Source organism: Bombina bombina, chromosome 2 (genome assembly GCF_027579735.1).
Source record: "Bombina bombina isolate aBomBom1 chromosome 2, aBomBom1.pri, whole genome shotgun sequence".
In the NCBI taxonomy this organism is placed as follows: domain Eukaryota; kingdom Metazoa; phylum Chordata; class Amphibia; order Anura; family Bombinatoridae; genus Bombina; species Bombina bombina.
In genome coordinates, this window is record NC_069500.1 from 925,767,829 (window position 1) to 925,783,060 (window position 15,232).

A 15,232-nucleotide genomic window follows, 5' to 3' on the forward strand; every position below is an offset into this window, starting at 1 on the left:
TGACAGCACGTTCATGATGTCTTTTTTCTACTATAACATCTTATTAGTCTAACATGAATAGCTCTTAGAAAAATGACATCTACTCTTTTATTTCTAAAAGCACCATCATTGAAAAAAAAAAAAAATTCTCTGTACGCATAAATTGAATAAATGATACATAAAATGTGTCATATATTTCCCTCATATGTTTTTAGTAGAGTGTTTTTACAATATATTTAAAATGCAAGTCAAGATTCCAATTTTAAAATTTGCCCTGCAAAAACAACAGTAAATACAGTCAATTTGCATAATCAACAACTGCATGATAACAAGGCAATGCAATAGCACTTAGCCTGGACTTCAAATGAGAAGTAGTTTTTTTACTTACAATTTTCAAAGTTATGTCTATTTCCACTCCCACTGCATTATGTCACAGATATCAGCCAATCACAAATGCATATACGTATGTTCTGTGAATTATTGCACATGCTCAGTAGGAGCTGGTGGCTGAAAAAGTTTAAATATAAAATGACTGTGCAGATTTTTGTAATGGAAGTAAATTAGAAAATTGTTTAAAATTGCATGCTCTATTTGAATCATGAAAGTTTAATTTTGACTTGAGTGTCCCTTTAATCTCAATTCTATAGGCTAGCTTTATAGACCAAAAAAAGTGGGAACCTTGAGTTGTCCAATCACACACAGCTAAATACCCAATGGACTGCCCCTCGCTGATTCAATATGAACCACTGCACAACTCAACAAAAAACTTCACAGTATTCACTCTAAACAGGGGGGGGGGGGGGGTGATAAACAATATAAAATATATAGTAAGAGATCACAAAAAAAGGGAATAAATAAAATATAAATAATATATGATCCAACATGCAATTTAATAGAATTCAAGTTCTGAAATCTATATAAAAAAACAATAAGGTGTAGTAATAATGTATATTATATAATATAATACCAATGTAGAATACAGTAATATAATAAAACAATACTCTCACTAAAACTATCAATTGAGATCTCAATAAAAAGGGAGTAGATGAGAAGTTGTCATCCTCACACCAGATCCCCATGTAAATAAATTATTATATTGTAAAGTGAGTACAATTAGGGGTAGTCTTCTTATTTAAAGCAGGATATGTCATAAATGTAGCTTACAAAAGTCCACTAATACATTTATTAAGCTGCATTTACTGTTTTTGAGGCTTTGTGAAAAAGGCTTGCATGAGTGAGACTGTAGAAACAGATGTAAGAAGCAGAAACTGCTTCTTTTCCCCTCTCAGTCATCTCAGACGTGGCAAGATAAATTGTTTGTGCATGAGCAAGGGGCTATATCTGTTTTGTCTTGTTGGCTAGGAGAGGCATCTCAGAAGGCTTGTGGGCAGATTGAAGGGCTGAGCAGAGGCCGACTGGGCTCTCCGGGTGTTCACAGGCATGATCAGGGTTTTCCATCTTCCCCTTGGTCAAGCTTGCAGGATTCAAATAGACTCTATTGCCCCTTTAATGTATTTCATCTCAAGGGTTGTCTCTCTATTTCAAAACTGAAGAGGTTGTCTCCCTTCTATTTTTCAAAGTTTCCATTTATATATATCTTTTAAAGACATTTTTGTGATCCTGATATCCTTGATAGTGGAACTCATTCTATGGGGTAGATTTATTAATGGTCAAGCACACATGATTCGCTGTAGCGAATCATGTTTGCTCAACCTCACTAAATGCAGACAGCATACGCTGTCAGCATTTAACATTGCACAAGCATTTATGGTGAAATGTTTGTCCAATGCCGCCTTGTGCTCACTGGCGGATAATCGGCCACTAGCAGGGGCCGTCAATCATCCTGATCGGGTCGGGATCCTTTCAGTCTGGCACAGAAGTTAAGGAGCAGAGCTCTTATGACCGCTGCTTCTTAACTTCCGTTTCTGGCAGACCAGAAACGATGGGGCGTCGATGCAGCATCTGCTACTTAATAAATCAACCCCTATGTGTTGAGAAGCAAATGGTTGTTAGATAAGGCTCAGTTAAATATAATGGAGCTGAACTTGGAACTTGTGGCTGTGGCAAGGAGAGGGTACACATTTATTAGATTTGTGCAATTTTTTCAAGATTTGTGATGTTGCTGCTAGTTTTACAAACTGATTTTATTGAACCTAGGCCTAGGTTTTTTATTTTTTATGAACAAGATTTCAATACATGAAAAATACTTGAGTTGAGAGTGTTGGAGTTTATTAGGTCATTTAAGCTGCAATTTTGGAATATCTGGATATCCTACGCTCATTTTGGGTAAACAAGGGAAAACCTATATGTAGCAGGCACTCTCACAGTATTTTCACAGGCTAACATGGAAGCATAAAATAAGCAACCAATGGAAACATCATCTGAACATGAATGAGATTATCCTTAAGCTTGCCTATTTAAAGGGACACTCAAGTAAAAATTAAACTTTTATGATTCAGATAGAGCATGCGACTTTAAACAACCTTCCAATTTACTTCCATTAACAAAATGTGCACAGTCTTTTTATATTTACACATTTTTGAGTTACCAGCTGCTATTGAGCATGTGCAAGAATTCACAGAATATACATATATGCATTTGTGATTGGCTGATGGCTGTCACACGATATAATGGTAGTGAAAATAGACATAACTTTGAAATTTGGCAGAAAGAAATCTACTACTAATTTGATGTTCAGACTAAGTGCTATTGCATTGTCTTTTTATAATGGATTTGTTGATTATGCAAATGTACTGTATTTACTTGTCCTTTAACATAGGTAAAATTAATTTCTTTGTTTCATATTTTTTAAATAGGGCACATGTCAGATACTCACTACCACCTCTAAGAAGTGTTTTTAGTTACACACCAAAACTGCACTGTAACAAAAAAAAAATCTGTCAATATTAATAAATAAATTAGTGAAAGAAGCTCACAAATTATGTCAATCTAGCAGTTTATGTATATATGTTTTTTGCTGCCCTAGTCACTAAAAAAAATCTGCCATCCCCTTAACCCTTGCCAGTTTTTTATATATGTTTTCATTATATTTCTAGCAAATGAGCAGTCATTAATTTCTTCTGTCAGTAATAGACACAGGAAAGGATTTAACCCCATTTGCATATTTAATGGAGTGCAGGGATTTAATCTCCCCATATTTCCATTAACACACAAAGTGATTGACAATTTAATTAATTGTGCATTTCCATCAGAGGAACAGTGTCAACAAATTAGCTCAATATACTGCACAAAACCTACATTTAAAACATATTTACATCTGCTAATAATGAAAATTCCCCCCCCCCCCCATATCAAACAAACATTATTCATATTTTTTTTGTGGGGAAGCTTCACAAATTGAAGCCTAGTGGTTAAATATATGTTAAAGATACCTTTACGTATAATAATTGTGTGAAAACGAACCTTTGTGATTACTGTTTATTTAATATCTATGTAGGCTGATGAATTGTGCAAAAATAAATTTGACGAAATAGTCGCAGATAAAAACTAGTGGAAACACTAATGTTAAAAATAGAAAATTCTCTTGACATAAAACACTGTTAGTGAACAGATATAAAGTGGATATATGTGCAGTATATTTAAATGATTATAATAGGGATAAAGCTGTTTTCTAAACTGTCTTTATAGAATTGCAATGTGTGGCAGACTAATGCCAATGCCTATGTAAATAATACTTATGAGGGATGCAAGAAATCTATGTCAACTACTAAATTGCAAAAATATTTATTGGAATAATTTCATAAAAAGGATATGATTAAATACTGATGTGAGCACTAATATAAAATAATAGAGTAGATAGTAGATTCTCTAGGGATAAAACACTGTAGTTAGGTAAGGTCAGATAATGATTACGTACCAGAAAAAATATATGGAACTGATGTCAATGCTAATAATATCTACTTATTGGTTACAATTGTGATAAACTGTGTTTCTATACTGTTAAAATACAATGTTTACCAGAATTATACAAATAAAAACATATACCATTAAAATATTTTTTTACCAATTGGTTGACATCAATCTCTAAAATTCATTAAGACAATAAAAAGTTCATTTGAAAAAGAGTTAATTACGGCTAACTGAGATTTTAAAGTAGTGAAGTGGTGCAATCGTAGTTTTTAAAGAGCGTACCTTTTAAGGCAGTAAGGTAATGGCTTTCAAGGATCGTACCTTTATATACTATTTAGACTGCAGGGTATCCAAATTCGTCCTGCGTCTAATAAGTTATAAGTTACAGTTAGCCGCTTGATAAAGCTCTTGGAGAGAGCGAAACGCGTCAAATTGAATTGTGGGACTGTGCACCTTTGCTGCAAAGTATATCTTTGAACAAGAATTTGAACAACCCGGGTTGACCTCACATCATATGCTTTGATTTCATGTTTCCAGAAATAAAACCTGCGTGCATCAGCACTAAGGGCAGGTACCAATAATATTACAAGGAACTTATATTTTCTCAACATATCCAAATATATTTCTACAAGTGTTATCATTATAAAATCAGTTGCTAACAGCACAGACAAGCCTCTAAGCGAGGATTGGTGGATGTGGATCGAGCCCCAAAGATTGCCGGGTGTGACGTAAGACGCTGAAAGCACGAGACACACACTGCAGGAAGCCGCTGATATCCACGGCTCTGGATGACCAAGCTGAAAGGTATGATATCATACAGCAGCGGGTAAAGGTAACTTACAACTTATCAGACGCAGGACGAATTTGGATACCCTGCAGTCTAAATAGTATACACACAGCAGCGGCTAACTGTAACTTATAACTTATTAGACGCAGGACGAATTTGGATACTCTGCAGTCTAAATAGTATATAAAGGTACGATCCTTGAAAGCCATTACCTTACAGCCTTAAAAGGTACGCTCTTTAAAAACTACGATTGCACCACTTCACTACTTTAAAATCTCAGTTAGCCGTAATGGACTCTTTTTCAAATGAACTTTTTATTGTCTAAATGAATTTTAGAGATTGATGTCAACCAATTGGTAAAAAATATTTTAATGGTATATGTTTTTATTTGTATAATTCTGGTAAACATTGTATTTTAACAAAGACAGTATAGAAACACAGTTTATCACAATTGTAACCAATAAGTAGATATTATTAGCATTGACATCAGTTCCATATATTTTTCTGGTACGTAATCATTATCTGACCTTACCTAACTACAGTGTTTTATCCCTAGAGAATCTACTATCTACTCTATTATTTTATATTAGTGCTCACATCAGTATTTAATCATATCCTTTTTATGAAATTATTCCAATAAATATTCTTGCAATTTAGTAGTTGACATAGATTTCTTGCATCCCTCATAAGTATTATTTACATAGGCATTGGAATTAGTCTGCCACACATTGCAATTCTATAAAGACAGTTTAGAAAACAGCTTTATCCCTATTATAATCATTTAAATATACTGCACTTTATATCTGTTCACTAACAGTGATTTATGTCAAGAGAATTTTCTATTTTTAAAATTAGTGTTTCCACTAGTTTTTATCTGCGACTATTTCGTCAAATTTATTTTTGCACAATTCATCAGCCTACATAGATATTAAATAAACAGTAATCACAAAGGTTCGTTTTCACACAATTATTATACGTAAAGGTATCTTTAGCTGATAGCGCCCTTACTATACTTCCCTTTTTTTCTGGTTCATATTTTTTAGATTGAAGGATCTAAAATTATAAGTAAGGAGTTTGATACCTCACACACGACACCAGTGCACTATTATCCACACTTTGGTTAAATATATGTGTTAGTTACTAGAGTTAATTGTACACACTGTTCCTTAAGACTATCTTATAGAGAGGTATAACCTATGCAAATAACAATCTTCTTGGAATAAATGACCTTCTAGGTGTATACAGCATGGAATGATTAACCCAGCAACACTTACACACAGTCACACACATAATCACTCATATACACACAACACATACATACATGCAAACAACATACTCACCGCACAAACCTAAGCACACTTACTCATATATACAAATACTGATAAATACACACACTCATACATGCACACACACAGATATATATATATATATATATATATATATATATATATATATAATGTAGCAAGTCAGGACCTGCACTCCAGGTCTCAGGTACTGAGAAGCAACTACCAGGGTGCAATATTAAAGGATATAAATAGTCATATAAAAGGATAACACTCACTGGATAATATAATAAAACTTAGCTTTTATTGCAGAATATCAAAAATAAAACGGTCCCATGATATTTCGGTGCCAACTAGCACCTTTATCAAATGGTTCAAATCAGTTCATCAGGCAGGTGACATAGCCTGACATCCGAAAATGAGCAAGTTAAAAACATAGAGATGCTGCAGCCTTATACACATTGTGTCCAACTAAATTAACTTATAGTAGCAGTGCTTGTTTGCACGTACGAGTTAGCGTCACATAGGCCACGCCCCTTCCGGAACTTTGATGAGCTGTAATTGGTGCAACTCACACAGTATTAGCACAAACCTCTTCATCTGGAGTAGGGTATGGCACATGCCTAATTTGCATAGCTGTTGTTGTGTGACGTATACAGTCAGGGGAGAGTCTTTCAATGAGGCTGCAGAAATCCAGAAGGAAGCAATTTAAAAAAACAATGTCTGAAATATCACTGTAAGCAATGAACATACTTGCAGGTTTGAAGGATGTTTAAAGTGCACATTCAATCAATATATAGCATGAAGATTTAGAGGGTATATGTCGACTTAGTACAAAGGATGTGATTGTGTGCTAGTCATAGATATTTTAGCGGAGGATAGATCCAATTAGCCAATCAGATTGATGAACCCACAAGCAGGGGCAGGAGATGTCAAACAGGCTAATATGGTCAAATAAATCTAGTATCTGTATCATAGTTATGACGTTCCAGTCTTTATCCTATGAAGGGGCCATAATCCAATTCTATTTTAAGCCCCCTAGGTTCCACTGTGTCCAGAGTGTAAATCCATTTTGACTCTCATTGAAGTAGAATTCTGCCACGGTCACCTCTCCTAGTCAGAGGTGGTATGTGGTCTATGATCATGGTCCTCAGGCTAGAGACACTATGTTTCAACTGTGCAAAATGTCGTGCGACTGGCTGATCAGAGGTTCCCTTCTTGATGGCCTCCCTGATGGCATGCCTATGATTGGCCATTTTTTCACAAAATTATGTAATGGTTTTGCCTACATAGAACAGGGAGCACGGACACACCAGGATTTAGACTGCAGGTTACTCTATGTTGTATTTTGTAGTATTTGTTGTGGTGTGGATGTTGGAATGTAGGACTATTTGCATGCCATTGCAGGTAATGCAATCTCCACATTTGAAGCATCCCATTTTGGTAGATTTAAGCCATGTATCCTTTTGATAGGTTTCTTTAGGGTCAGTCTTGACCAATATATCTCATATATTCCTGGCTCGTCTATAAGCCATGTGAGGAGGGTTCAGTCTCCAGTTTGACAGGCTCCTGTCAGTCTGTAGTATGTCCCATTGGTTATGGACTGCTCTGGCAATTCGGTGATGCTCCGGGGTGAAGGTCGTGGTGAAATTCAACCTGGAAGGAAGAGCTTGTTTCTGTAAATTAGTACGATCCAACAGTGTGACTTGTGATTGGCCAACCAAACGCTTCCTAGCATCATCAATGTCATTCTTATCATACCCTCTGGCTTGTAATTTTGTGCACATAGTATCCAGCTGAGTTTGTAGGATGCTTTAATCCGAATTGTTGCAAACCACTCTTGTCAATTGGGAGGAGATAATACTCATCTTTTGGTGGTCAGGGTGGCAATTTGTGGACAGGAGAAGCAAGTTCCTATCTGTAGGTTTTGTATACAGAGAATTTCAAACCTACAGACATAATTTGTAAGGACTTTAAATATATTAAGGTCCAGAAAGTGTACATTTTGTTCACTACACTTAAATCTAATGGGTGAATCAATATGATTTAATTCAGATACCCAATTTTGGAGATCAATTAAACTCTCTGTCCAAACCAAAAACAGGTCATCTATGTAGCGGGTGTAAAAAGAGATACATGAATGTACTAGGGGTTTCAAAATGGCAGACTCATATCCCAGCATGTAAAGGTTGGCATATACAGGGGCCATGTTTGACCCCATGGCCGTACCCGACAATTGAAGATAAAAGTCACGTTCAAATTTGAAGTAATTTTTCTTTAAACAATGTTCCATTAATTCTAGTATGAACTCAAGTGGTGGGCCACTGTAGTCAGTGGACTCACCCACAATAGTTCTGACAGTCCTGACTCATGGGGAATGACAGTGTATAAATTGTCAAGATCCATGGTGACTAGAATGTTGTTGGTTTTTAAACCTATGTGTTGTTGAAGTTTTCGAATCATAGAGGTGGTATCCTGTAAATAAGAAAAGGAATTGTATATAACTGGCTGCAGATGGTAATCAATAAATTCTGCAATGTCAGAGAAAATTGACCCCCTGGCAGAAACAATGGGTCAGCCAGGAGGGTTGTTAAGACTCTTGTGTATCTTAGGTAAAAGGTACAAAATTGGAACCTTAGGAAAAGATGAGGTCATATAATCATATTCATTCTCAGTGATATATTGTAGTTGTAAACCATGAGATAGAGTTAAATCTAATAATTTCTTGTATTTCACAGTAGGATTGCCATCCAATTTCATATAAATATGCGTATCACTTAGTTGTCTGACAGTTTTCTAACTTATAGTCACTGTAGTCTTGGACTACAATGGCCCCACCCTTATCCGCCAGGCGTATTATAATGGAGTGGTCATTAGCCAGGGTGGTCAAGGCTTTTCGTTCATCAAGCGGTAAATTAGAATATATACGTGTATCATTCTGTGTAGTGCAATCATTACGTATTAAGCATGTAAAGCTTTAAATAGAGGGGTTAGTGGTCTGAGGATCAAATTTGGACAGAGGTTTAAATCTGTTAGTACTAGGTACGAGTCTGTCATCTTTGAAAAATTTCCTAATATTCAATGTTCTCTGAAACTTGTGTACATCAACAGAGGTTTGAAATTTATCACATTTGGGAGTGGGTATAAATGACAAGCCCCTATTGAGAAGGTGACTTTCACTGACAGTCAGGGGTCTAGTACTGAGGTTGTATACTATGTTGGTCGTTTCTTGGCATTTTGTGTCTTTTTCTTTGTGCCCCCCTCGTCTGATGTGGGGCCTTCACCGTTCTTTGACTGTGAGTGTGGAGGTTTGTTAAAAGATCTAGTAACTATGCCAATTTGTGTATTCCTATTGTCAGTGTGTGTATTGGAAGTATCTCCTTCAGAGGAATCTCCACCACTGGTATCAATGGTGTCAATTGCAGTCTTATTCCTATGAGTACATTGTCTAGGTCTATATGGTCTGCTGATCTCATCCTTACTATGGAGCCATTTGTACATACACTTACAATCATACACATAATCACTCATATACACACAACACATAACCACATGCATACATCCAAACAACACACTCACTGCACACACATAAGTACACTCATTCATATATACACATACTGATAAATACACACACACATATATATATGTGTATTTATATATACAGGGAGTGCAGAATTATTAGGCAAGTTGTATTTTTGAGGATTAGTTTTATTATTGAACAACAACCATGTTCTCAATGAACCCAAAAAACTCATTAATATCAAAGCTGAATATTTTTGGAAGTAGTTTTTAGTTTGTTTTTAGTTTTAGCTATTTTAGGGGGATATCTGTGTGTGCAGGTGACTATTACTGTGCATAATTATTAGGCAACTTAACAAAAAACAAATATATACCCATTTCAATTATTTATTTTTACCAGTGAAACCAATATAACATCTCAACATTCACAAATATACATTTCTGACATTCAAAAACAAAACAAAAACAAATCAGTGACCAATATAGCCACCTTTCTTTGCAAGGACGCTCAAAAGCCTGCCATCCATGGATTCTGTCAGTGTTTTGATCTGTTCACCATCAACATTGCGTGCAGCAGCAACCACAGCCTCCCAGACACTGTTCAGAGAGGTGTACTGTTTTCCCTCCTTGTAAATCTCACATTTGATGATGGACCACAGGTTCTCAATGGGGTTCAGATCAGGTGAACAAGGAGGCCATGTCATTAGATTTTCTTCTTTTATACCCTTTCTTGCCAGCCACGCTGTGGAGTACTTGGACGCGTGTGATGGAGCATTGTCCTGCATGAAAATCATGTTTTTCTTGAAGGATGCAGACTTCTTCCTGTACCACTGCTTGAAGAAGGTGTCTTCCAGAAACTGGCAGTAGGACTGGGAGTTGAGCTTGACTCCATCCTCAACCCGAAAAGGCCCCACAAGCTCATCTTTGATGATACCAGCCCAAACCAGTACTCCACCTCCACCTTGCTGGCGTCTGAGTCGGACTGGAGCTCTCTGCCCTTTACCAATCCAGCCACGGGCCCATCCATCTGGCCCATCAAGACTCACTCTCATTTCATCAGTCCATAAAACCTTAGAAAAATCAGTCTTGAGATATTTCTTGGCCCAGTCTTGACGTTTCAGCTTGTGTGTCTTGTTCAGTGGTGGTCGTCTTTCAGCCTTTCTTACCTTGGCCATGTCTCTGAGTATTGCACACCTTGTGCTTTTGGGCACTCCAGTGATGTTGCAGCTCTGAATTTCTCTGAAATATGGCCAAACTGATGGCAAGTGGCATCTTGGCAGCTTCACGCTTGACTTTTCTCAGTTCATGGGCAGTTATTTTGCGCCTTGGTTTTTCCACACGCTTCTTGCGACCCTGTTGACTATTTTGAATGAAACGCTTGATTGTTCGATGATCACGCTTCAGAAGCTTTGCAATTTTAAGAGTGCTGCATCCCTCTGCAAGATATCTCACTATTTTTGACTTTTCTGAGCCTGTCAAGTCCTTCTTTTGACCCATTTTGCCAAAGGAAAGGAAGTTGCCTAATAATTATGCACACCTGATATAGGGTGTTGATGTCATTAGACCACACCCCTTCTCATTACAGAGATGCACATCACCTAATATGCTTAATTGGTAGTAGGCTTTCGAGCCTATACAGCTTGGAGTAAGACAACATGCATAAAGAGGATGGTGTGGCAAAATACTCATTTGCCTAATAATTCTGCACTCCCTGTACTATATATATATATATATATATATATATATATATATATATACAATTACTCTCATAATCACTCATATACACACAAACACACTCATACATACATAAACACAGCACACACACATACATACAAGACACAACACATACACATACATTATATACACAAGACACACACACACACACTCATACATACATAAACACAGCACACACACACATACATGCATAGAGGTCGAATTATCATTGTGCGGACAGATATGATCCGCTGTAGCAGATCATGTCCGCCGCACATCGATAATTGCCAAAAGCATTGTACATTTGCTAGCAGGGGGTGTCAATCAACTCAATTGTATGCAATCCGGCAGTTTGCTGTCCGCCGCCTCAGAGATGGTGGAAGAGTTAAGGAGCAGCGGTCTTAAAACCGCTGCTTCTTAACTCCTGTTTCCAGCGAGCCTGAAGGCTCGCGCGGAAACAGATGCATTTGGCTGCATTCGGGGATTAATAAATCAGCCCCATAAACACAACACACACATACATACACACACACACAGCCAAGGTATCTCATGGCATGAATATCTGCATTCATTTTACTTAAAAATTTGTTGAAATTTAGCCAAACAAATGTACATTTTAAAGAATAAGTGAAGGCCAACAACAACCTCCTATTTATTCTATTCTGCCTAATTGCTTCACTGCTGTTGCTTGGCTAGTAATTTAAACTAAATGTTGTACCAGGGACTCCCCCATCTCACTGTGCATAGTACATTATAAAATATTGTGACACCTTGTTTAAGAAGCATGTGTCCAGACTATAACTTTGCAAGATTTATGTATTATTTATAGTTCACAGAAAAAATATTAATAAAGAAGACTTTTAAGGACCAGATTACAAGTGGCGTGCTAATGACAGCGAGGGAATCTATAAGGAATATTGATATTAAAAGTCCATGGTAAATCCCTTTTACCAGGGAGGGATTAGCATGGCCAACATTGCTCTAGTGCAACCTATACATTAAAAGGATATTGTGACCGTGCTAAATAGCGCTCATATTTCAAGTTGAAAGTTATAGGTTGCACTTAAGAGGAAGCTGAAACTGCGCTATAATGTTTAGCGTGACTTGAGACCTGAGGTAAAGGTTAATGGTTAAAAAAATGTCACAAAATACATTAAAAATACACTTTTGAGCCCTTTCCAGTCAAATATCTTTAAACATGCAATTTCATTTTTAATATGTTTTAATGTGTTTTTAATAGAATACTTGGAATGCCTATGTTCTTCAATTAGAATTTTTTTTTTGTTTTTTTAGTTTTAAAATATATAGTTCTACATATATCTGTATATACAATATCTATCTATCATCTATTTATATATCTATTTATCATCTATCTATCATTCTGTTTGTCTATCTATCTAAATATCTATATATATTCATATAGATACATAAGTATATATATATATATTTTACTAAAGAATATACATATATATATATATATATATATATATATATATTATTTCAAAATAAAAAGAACATTTTATTCTAGTAAAGAGCATAGGAATTTAAAGTATTCCTAACGCAGTTGACCTAGCTTGCTGCGATTTCCTGCAGTTAGCGTGCTTGAGACTTTTGCTTGCACACTTACTTTTTACTTTCAACTTGTAATACTCACTCTAATCCTGCCACACTATTTTTTTACTTACAGAGCAGTTAGCGCTTGAGCAAAAAAAAACGAACCTAAATTAATTAAATTATCAGTCCTATACAAAAAAGTACAAAAAAAAAACAACTTAATAAAGTAAACTTGTTCAAGCTGCACACTAATTAAATACAAACTTCAACTGATGGTTATGCTTTTATATAAGTATGGCGCCTCATAATCTTTAAACAGAAATGAATGCTTCATGAAAAATCCTGAAAGTGTTGCTTTTTTGATAAACGCTATTACAGTCATTCAACATGTTTGTTGGTCATAATGTTCTGAGGAAAAGGAGGAAGCATATTCTGTTTTACACCTTTCCTCTGACTTGTGAAATCATTAGGCCCTCTTTGCTGATCTTTATGTCCATGTAACATTTCCTGTTTCCCCTCTTGTACGGCTGTCCCACAGCTCTGCATTGAGTTATGCAAAGCTCTTATGTTAAACAGGGTGGGTATTTCCTACTTGAAACTTTATGAGAAAAAACTTGAGCCAGTTGCTGCAATAATAAAAAATAGATTAGTCTTAGATTGTTCTCATTTCAGCTGATCTAGAGGGTTTCCCCTTATGTGACTGAACTTTAGTAACAGGGAGCAGAAACCGTTTACAATTTAAAACGTCTACATAACAAAAACTATTCTGAATATACCTTGGTTTAATTTTCTTTTCTTTTTATTTTTTACAGCTTTTTTCCCATGTAGTTTTACAGTTAATCATGCCATGGCTTTAAGACAATATTAAACATTATTTATGGTTTAAAATGACGAATGTGTGCAAAGTACTCTACATAGTTCTAAGCCATTCCAGTCAATTAGAATTGCTAATATTAAATGACTAAAAACACTCCAATCAGTATATCATATATTAGGAAAATCATAAAAAGCAAAGGAAAACTGGAAGATCCTGGGGCATCACAGGCTTTTCAAGGGGGGGGGGTTTTACAAATATTTCCACAGACATTTATGAGAGCGAAACATACTCAGACAAAGCAAAATGGCTCATTTATAATATTGATAATTACTGTCTATTGGGTTTGAAATTTAAGTTTTTTTCCGTTTCTTACATAGCCAACAGTATCAAATCAGGACGCAATTATTAATGAAATATATAATATAATATTGGGTAACTTTACAATTACCAATTTTTAAATGCCCAAACACGTAATTTCATTCATAAATAAATATTGTGATGTTTGATCAACTTCTGAGCTATGTTTGTCCACGACTATTATTATTACTTCCCTGTCAAGCCCTCAAGTTATGTCATCTTAGACATAGTTCTTAGTCCTAGTTCCTGGAACTCTCTACCCTCTCTTTAAAAACCTTTCCTATTTTTACCACTTTAGCCCTGAAAATTTCTCTTCATCCTAACTGAAAAAAATAAGTCTTACATTGCCTTGTTTCACTGCTGCATCGAGACTACACATGACAAACTACACCACACCATTTTATTTGTCTTCTCAACTTATAGACGGTAAACTCTTCTGAGCTTTTGTTTAATCTGTTTTGTATATCTGTATTCTTCTCCATGAAACATTGCCACTATATACCTCTAGTGCTGTAACCATTGCTATGAAATGTAGTGGCAATGTACAAATTAATAATAATAATAATAATAATAATAATAATAATATCTGCTTCTTTCCTCAATGCTCTAAATTTCTCTGCATATAGAACTAAACCTTAGTGGCCCCAAACCAAAAGAAGATACAATATGAGTTAAACTGCTGCTAGATTGGACACATTACTGCACTACATCACCATATACCATATGGTAGAGTCTAAGATGGTATAGCACCATATGTAGAGTTTCTTCTAAGATGGTATAGCACCATATGTAGAGTCTAAGATGGTATAGCACCATATGAAGAGTCTAAGATGGTATAGCACCATATGTAGACAGGGCCGGATTTACTATTAGGCAGAGTATGCATGTGCCTACATAGAGGGGCACCAGCCTCTCTGCTCCATATCCCTTTTCTGCACACCTCTGCGGCTCTGCCCTCACTCACCATAGTAGATAATAACTTTTCCCTAAACAAAGATGGCCTCCACGCAGGTCCAGTCCATTTCTCCAGTAAATGCGGACAGAGCAGCCAGAGCGGCCTGAGAGTAAGTGTGTGAGGGTTGGTTCTTTTATGGGGTGTGACAGTGAGTGACTATTTGTGTGCTATTACAGAGCGCTCTGAGTGCATGGTGGGCATGTATCAGCTGCAGCAGTAGTGGCTGTCAAAATCAAAATCAGATTTTACAGTCAGAGGGCAGTCTTTTATATATTATTGCTACAATTCAAAATGCCAGGGCTGTTGCACAGGATAAATACACTTAAAAAAACAACTGACCCTTGGTTGATTGTGCACATTGCAGGCTTGGTCAGCAAAGTTTCTACATGAAGCCCAGG